Source organism: Lynx canadensis, chromosome E2, assembly GCF_007474595.2.
Source record: "Lynx canadensis isolate LIC74 chromosome E2, mLynCan4.pri.v2, whole genome shotgun sequence".
Lineage (NCBI taxonomy): Eukaryota > Metazoa > Chordata > Mammalia > Carnivora > Felidae > Lynx > Lynx canadensis.
The window spans coordinates 115718-123541 of record NC_044317.1 but is presented as its reverse complement, the minus strand read 5'-3'; the positions used below and the strand labels follow the sequence as shown (position 1 = coordinate 123541).

Here is a 7824-nt window from a genome sequence, read left to right as displayed (position 1 = left end):
AGAGGGGGATAGAGAGAACCCTAAGGAGACTCCATGCTCAGCCTGGAGCCTGATTGAGCTCTTCCTAATCTGGAAGAGCAAACATTAGAGAACAAATAATGTTTCAAACATAAGTCATAAAAATCATATTTGTTTTCAGTTCATTTAGTGTCATGGTGCTAATCTTTTGTTCAGTTTGAATGTAGCCTTTTAGTTCTAGACATTCTTGCCCATTTCACTTTTATGACTTTAAGATAACAAAAAGCTGCATTTGTTTTTTTTAAAGTTCTTTTTATGAATCTCCTTGAAGATGAAACTTATTTTGCAAATGACAAATGACTGTAATGCCGTTGACAAGAAAATTCAGTTATTTCTGTGACACAGAACAATTCAATAATCAGAATATCAAGTGATGACCTTATTATCAACGCATATTAAAACTTCTGGAATTTTATATATATATTTGAACACTTACAGCAATTACCCAAGCAACACAATCCAAGGTTTATCATTATTTGTTTGAGAGTCCTTTCCAAGTAATTTAACATACTAAATAAAAAAGCCTAATTAGTCAAAAGGACTTGATTTACAATTCACATCTTGAGGAAGTTTGTTAAAACCCTCATAGAGTTTTACATTTATTTATTTTTGAGAGAGAGAGAACACAAGTGGGGGAGGGGAAGGGAGTGAAGGAGACAGAATCCAAAGCAGGCTCCAGGCTCTGAGCTTTCAGCACAGAGCCTGATGCGGGCCTCAAACTCACAAACCGTGAGATCATGAACCGAGGTGAAGGTGGATGCTTAACCAGCTGAACAACTCAGGCACCCCGACCCTCAGAAAGTTTTAAAGTACATGTCTAAATAGGATTACGGTTCAATATAAAACTTAAAACTTAATTATTTATTTAACCAAGGTGGCAATAAGATTTTTTTTTTTTTTTTTTTTTTTTTTTTTTTTTTTTTTTTTTTTATATGAAGTTTATTGACAAATTGGTTTCCATACAACACCCAGTGCTCATCCCAAAAGGTGCCCTCCTCAATACCCATCACCCACCCGCCCCTCCCTCCCACCCCCCATCAACCCTCAGTTTGTTCTCAGTTTTTAACAGTCTCTTATGCTTTGGCTCTCTCCCACTCTAACGTCCTTTTTTTTTTTTTTTTTTTTTTCCTTCCCCTCCCCCATGGGTTCCTGTTAAGTTTCTCAGGATCCACATAAGAGTGAAACCATATGGTATCTGTCTTTCTCTGTATGGCTTATTTCACTTAGCATCAATAAGATTTTAAAGGCAGGGGCGCCTGGGTGGCGCAGTCGGTTAAGCGTCCGACTTCAGCCAGGTCACGATCTCGCGGTCTGTGAGTTCGAGTCCCGCGTTGGGCTCTGGGCTGATGGCTCAGAGCCTGGAGCCTGTTTCTGATTCTGTGTCTCCCTCTCTCTCTGCCCCTCCCCCGTTCATGCTCTGTCTCTCTCTGTCCCAAAAATAAATAAACGTTGAAAAAAAAATTAAAAAAAAAGATTTTAAAGGCAGATATGTAGGGTTATATAGCTGTGAGTAAAACTTAGCTCCTTACATATTGAGAAGTTTTAATCTTTTTTAAGTAACCAAAGACCTGATAAACACAAAACATGGAAACTTTGGTTATCTAGGGAGACAAAAGAGAAGAAAAAAACAACAACTTTGTTTACATTTTTTTTTTCATCAAGAACTGACCAACAATCCAAGAAACCTTTGTCTTTTTAACAGAGAGAAAAGCAGAATTTCAATCTTATACCAGTGTACTTGTTACAATCCATTTATTTCCACCTTTTCCCAACAGCACATAAAATTCCTTTCCAAAGATTTCCCCTCATAAAACTTTTACAACCCTTTTTTTTAAAAAAAAAAAATCAGAGATGCTTTCCTTATTTCCATCAAACTTAATTACATTTAGCAGAAGAGTATTAACTCTTTGAAAACTTAGTCTCCAGTGAAAACTAAGTAGGGACCATTTGTGAACTGTTACATCCTAATTTTTCTAGATCTGAAATTTTAAAACAGAGGTTTTTCCATGGTAGAATCTTTCAGTAAAGCACAAATCATATTTACCAAGAAACCCAAGTGTCCTCAGGTTCTGTGCAATAAGAAGCTGGAAGCACAGAAGTACCTTCCGTAAACATTGCTTTCGTGTTTTATCTCATTTGGAAAATACTTAGATACCAATGAATTCAACCCAATTTATCATTTAACTTAGCAAAACTACAAAGTTTCAGGTTACCAAAGCTCTTGATAGCTATCTTAACAATTACTCATGAAGACTTTGAGACAGACGACATTAACCATCATTTCAAGTCATCCTTTGTTAACAAATGGCCACAGAGATAACAGGAGCTTATTTGACCTTTAGCAAATGTTGGTAAAGTTTCCCATTTCATGCTGACAACTCCAAAGACATGTCTATCTTAATTAAACCAACAAACTTAAATTAGTTTAAATATTGAGTATATTCCACCCATGTCCACTTAAAAGTCAACCAATTTTTCCCCATTGTCAATTTGTACCTGGAACATTGGTGGGGGAATCTAAAGTGAGCATTTAAAGTCCAAGGGGGTGCTCTTTGCTCTTTAACAGTGAAGGGAACAAGAGGAGCCAATGGTGCCAGAGGCACCCAGGATGGTATAGGAACCAGTTAGGCAGGCAGTACCCAAGGTGGTGCAGAAACAGGAGGAGGGGGAGGGGAAGGCAGGGATGGGAGACCATCTTCCTGCTTCCAGGAAGGCTGGAGGCAAGTCAAAGCCCAGAAGGCAGAGAAAGAGCTTTTCTGGTCCTAAAGCCTGTCAGCTCAGACAGATGACCAGATGTAGATGTTTTTCCCCACCAACAAAGGGAAATGGGCAGTCCATATCTGGCCAGAGAAGACAGGGAATTTCCCTGAAACAAAAGGAGTTTTGGCAGCTGCTTGAGAATATTCCTTAAACTCCCTGTCCCAAGGTAGACTCACCAGAGACAATTGGCTCCAATTATCATAGCCATTAACCTGGGAAATGAATGAAGGAGACACTCCCACTTACAGCTAGAGGAACCTGGGTCTGTAAGGAGGAACAAAGAATGTAAGCATCCCCTTTGTTAGGGATGGCCTATGTTTCCTCCAGCAAGCTGGGTTTATTCAGAGGAGGCTGGTTGAGACAATCATCCAATATATCAGAAGGTAATTTATCAGCCTGGTTAGTGGCCAAACACATTCTGCAAGAGGCCCTTAGATCGGGGTCCTGATTTAGGGCCACTCAGGCTTGGACATAAGGTACCTCAGTCCATGTGCCCTGTTTCCTGCAGAAGAGATCTAACGGAAAGGTTATACTGAAGCTTAATATCCCATTAACTGGCCATTTTCCCTCATGTCCTAAGGAATAATGAGGTCTAGCAGTGTTACAGAATATCAGTCCTTTTGTAAACCTTGCAATCCTAATTGGTTCCAGTGGGTTGAAAGGTAGACCAAAGGAGAGTCCTTGGGAACCAACGAAGCAGCTAGAGAAGGTCCATTACCAAAAATCCACACCATCCGTGCCCCCGCTCCCGCCCAACCACCCCAACTCCTGTGTGGAATTCCACACAGGGTATGTCTTTGACACTAGGAAACTATGTATGACATACCATAGTTTTCATTTGGGTTCACTCTTGGATTGTACATTCTGTTGGATTGGACAAGTTTTGATGACATGTATCCACCATTATGCTATCATACCCACTAGTTTCACTGCCCTAAATGTCCTCTGTGCTGCACCTATTCATCCCTCCACCTCCCTCTGCCCAAGCCTTGACAGTCACTGACCTTTTTACTATCTCCATCATCATTCCTTTTCTATAATGTCATATAGTTGGAATCATAGTATATGTAGCCTTTTCAGACTGGCTTCTTCCACCTAATAACATCTGTTTAGGTTTTCCTACATGATTTTTCACAACTTGATACCTTATTTCTTTATAGCCCTGAATAATATTCCATTGTCTGGATGTACCTCGGTTTTCTTTCTTTTTTTCTTATTTTTTTTAATGTTTATTTTTCAGAGAGAAAGAGAGAGATAGACAAAGAGACAGAGCGTGAGAGGGAGAGGGTCAGAGAGACAGGGAGACAGAGAATCTGAAGCAGGCTCCAGTCTCTGAACTGTCAGCACAGAACCTGACTTGGGGCTCGAACCCACAGACCACAAAATCATGACCTGAGCTGATGAAGTAGGACACCTCACCGACTGAGCCACCCAGGTGCCCCATGGATGTTCCATGGTTTTCTTATCCGTTTGCCTACTGACAGACACCTTGGTTACTTCCCTTGTTGGAAAATATTAAAACCACTCTTATCATGCATGTTCAGGGTTTTGTGTGGGTAAAAGTTTTCAACTTTTTGGATAAGTAACTGAGGAGCACAATTACTGTATCGTAGGGTAAGTGTTTTGAAGGAACCACCCAACTCTCACCAAAGTGGCGATACCACCATTTTGCATTCCCTCCTGGAATGTATGAGTTTCTGTGGCTCCAAATCCACAACAGCTTTTGGTGTCATCAGTGCCCTAGATTCTGGCCATTCTAACAGGTGTAGTGGTATCTCACGGTTGTTTTAATTTGCATCTACCTTGTGACATATGAGGTAGAGCACATTTTCATATTCTTATTTATTATGTGTATATCTTTCTGTTGAAGCACCTGTTAAAGTCATAGCCCCATTTTTCTCTCAGGTTGTTTGTTTTCTTACTGTTGAGTTTGAAGAGTACTTGGCATATTTTAGAAAACAGTCCTTTACAGGTGTGTGCTTTACAAGTATTTTCTACCAGTCTGTGGATTCTCTTTTTGTTCTTTGATAAGATTCACTTCTTATTTGGTTTTGCTCCTTAATTCCTTATTTGAAGCACTGGATTCTAAAACTTAATACTAGGGTTGAGAAAAGAAAGCAAAACTGTTTGAGAATTTGCCCTGAAAACATCTTGTGTGTTTTAGCTTACTTTGTGTAATAACGTTGAAGCTATAGGTGCAACTATGTGGTCATTCCTGGCATAAAGACATACTGAGTCAAGTGTTGATGCAGGAAAGTTTGGATGCAAATTTTCTGACAAAAATTATGTGTCATCCGTACTTTAATGTTTTGAAATCCATTCCTAATTGTACAATACTGTCATGAAAATGGTTATTTTTAAAATTTTTCTTTGGAGAGACAACATGAATGAACAGGGGGAGGAGCAAAGAGGGAGAGAGAGAATCCCAAGCAAGTTCCATGCTCAGTGTGGAGCCCAATGCAGGTCTCCATCCCATGACCCTGGGATCATGACGTGAGCCAAAATGAAGTCAGATGCTCAACGAACTGAGCCACTCAAGTACCCAAAAATGGTTCTTGTTTAATGAACAATATTTGGAGGCTTCAGAAATGTTCTCAGGTTATGGAATCTGCTCCTTTTCTTTTTTCTTTTTTTTCCAATATATGAAATTTATTGTCAAATTGGTTTCCATACAACACCCAGTGCTCATCCCAAAAGGTGCCCTCCTCAATACCCATCACCCACCCTCCCCTCCCTCCCTCCCACCCCCCATCAACCCTCAGTTTGTTCTCAGTTTTTTTTTTTTTTAATTTTTTTCCACGTTTATTTATTTTTGGGACAGAGAGAGACAGAGCATGAACGGGGGAGGGGCAGAGAGAGAGGGAGACACAGAATCGGAAACAGGCTCCAGGCTCTGAGCCATCAGCCCAGAGCCCGACGCGGGGCTCGAACTCACGGACCGTGAGATCGTGACCTGGCTGAAGTCGGACGCTTAACCGACTGCGCCACCCAGGCGCCCCTTGTTCTCAGTTTTTAACAGTCTCTTATGCTTTGGCTCTCTCCCACTCTAACCTCTTTTTTTTTTTCCTTACCCTCCCCCATGGGTTTCTGTTAAGTTTCTCAGGATTCACATAAGAGTGAAACCATATGGTATCTGTCTTTCTCTGTATGGCTTATTTCACTTAGCATCACACTCTCCAGTTCCATCCACGTTGCTACAAAGGGCCATAGTTCATTCTTTCTCATTGCCACATAGTACTCCATTGTGTATATAGACCACAATTTCTTTATCCATTAATCAGTTGATGGACATTTAGGCTCTTTCCATAATTTGGCTATTGTTGAGAGTGCTGCTATAAACATTGGGGTACAAGTGCCCCTATGCATCAGTACTCCTGTATCCCTTGGGTAAATTCCTAGCAGTGCTCTTGCTGGGTCATAGGGTAGGTCTATTTTTAATTTTCTGAGGAACCTCCACACTGTTTTCCAGAGTGGCTGTACCAGTTTGCATTCCCACCAACAGTGCAAGAGGGTTCCCGTTTCTCCACATCCTCGCCAACATCTATAGTCTCCTGATTTGTTCATTTTGGCCAATCTGACTGGCGTGAGGTGATATCTGAGTGTGGTTTTGATTTGTATTTCCCTGATGAGGAGCGACGTTGAGCATCTTTTCATGTACAAAAATACGGAACGCTTCACGAATTTGCATGTCATCCTTGCACAGGGGCCATGCTAATCTCTGTATCGTTCCAATTTTAGTATATGTGCTGCCGAAGCGAGCACTCGTTTTCTTTTTTCTTAAAGGACTTGTCACATCATTTCTCCTGTTCATTTTCTCTCCTTCAGATGTTTCTGATCCAACTCTATGACACCCCCTTTGTCACTTTATGAATGATTTCAATACTTTCCAGCATCAGTCCTCTTAGCATCCTGAAATCTTACACCTCATAGACCATTGGCAGCTGAGGCCAGCATCAAGAATGTTGCAAGGAGGGTGAGGAATAGCCACTTGAATGAATTAGAGAGGAATACATGAGAACATTACCCAAGGAAAAAACTTTCTAGGGAAAGAATTTAGTGTGTTTTCAGTTGTACAAGGTTTAGTTGGATCCTGGGGGAAGCATGACTTTGTCTTTGCATTTGTGTGGAGGTTACATGTGGATTTAGGAAATGTGTGTGGTGCTGTGCTGATGCATGACAAAGCCATCACAGTGATCAGTGGTACATGCAACAGGTTCCATAGGATATATCATTGTGTTAGTGGCCAGTGCTTGTTCCCTCAGCATCATCCCACCCATGGATCCTAATGAGGATCCGGATGATCCCTTCCCCATGGTTCAGTCTGAAGCAACTGACTGTTTTAGGGCTAAGGTGAAATTTTCTAATGCCCACACCACCCGGGCCACGATAGTTGCTGCTTTCATCCCTTCTGAGATGGACAAGGCCTCTCAGGACTTTTCTACTCACTTCTGAGGAGGAAGCCTGTGTGAGGGAGCAAGGGAGGATCTCATCAGCCCTTTTTTGTTGCATTACATGTGGGATCAACACCTGACCCTTCTAAGTCCCTGCCTTCTTGTTCTCTACTATAAGGGGCTTTAAGAATGGTTAGTGGTCATTCTGGGAGGACATAGCAAGTGGGAGACGGCCTGGGGAGCCAACTAGGTGGCTGGAGGTGTCCTAAGCATCTTGATGTGGTAGGTGGTTCCATAGATGAATGCACATGTAAAAATTTCGTTGAGCTGTGTCACAATATGTGTGCAAATTAAATTGTGTATTTTATAAACTCAAATAGTATTTTGAAAACAATTTTGATAAGAATGAAGAGTACTTAAAAGCAAGTGCATCTAGCAGTGATGGTTGTAGAACCTTATGAATATACTAAAATCCACCATGATAAATTTCATGGTGAGGAAATACCTTTTTCTCTCGTTTTCTAAAAAGAACTAACTGAAGTACAAAATATCTACATAAAAGTGCTCAATGAATTATCCCATGGTATGTCAATATGTCAATTAAAATATCCAACCTGGAGTGATTCTGTGATCATTACAAGTTGTTCAGCTTCTC

At 40.8% G+C, this 7824-nt stretch overlaps 1 non-coding gene across 1 annotated transcript; it reads right to left on the bottom strand.

Annotated features, from left to right (window-relative positions):
• Nucleotides 1-6436: 6436 nt before the first annotated feature.
• LOC115503613 lies at nucleotides 6437-6540 on the bottom strand. Its single transcript, XR_003965448.1, has one exon. It is a non-coding gene; the product is annotated as a U6 spliceosomal RNA (small nuclear RNA).
• Nucleotides 6541-7824: the final 1284 nt, after the last annotated feature.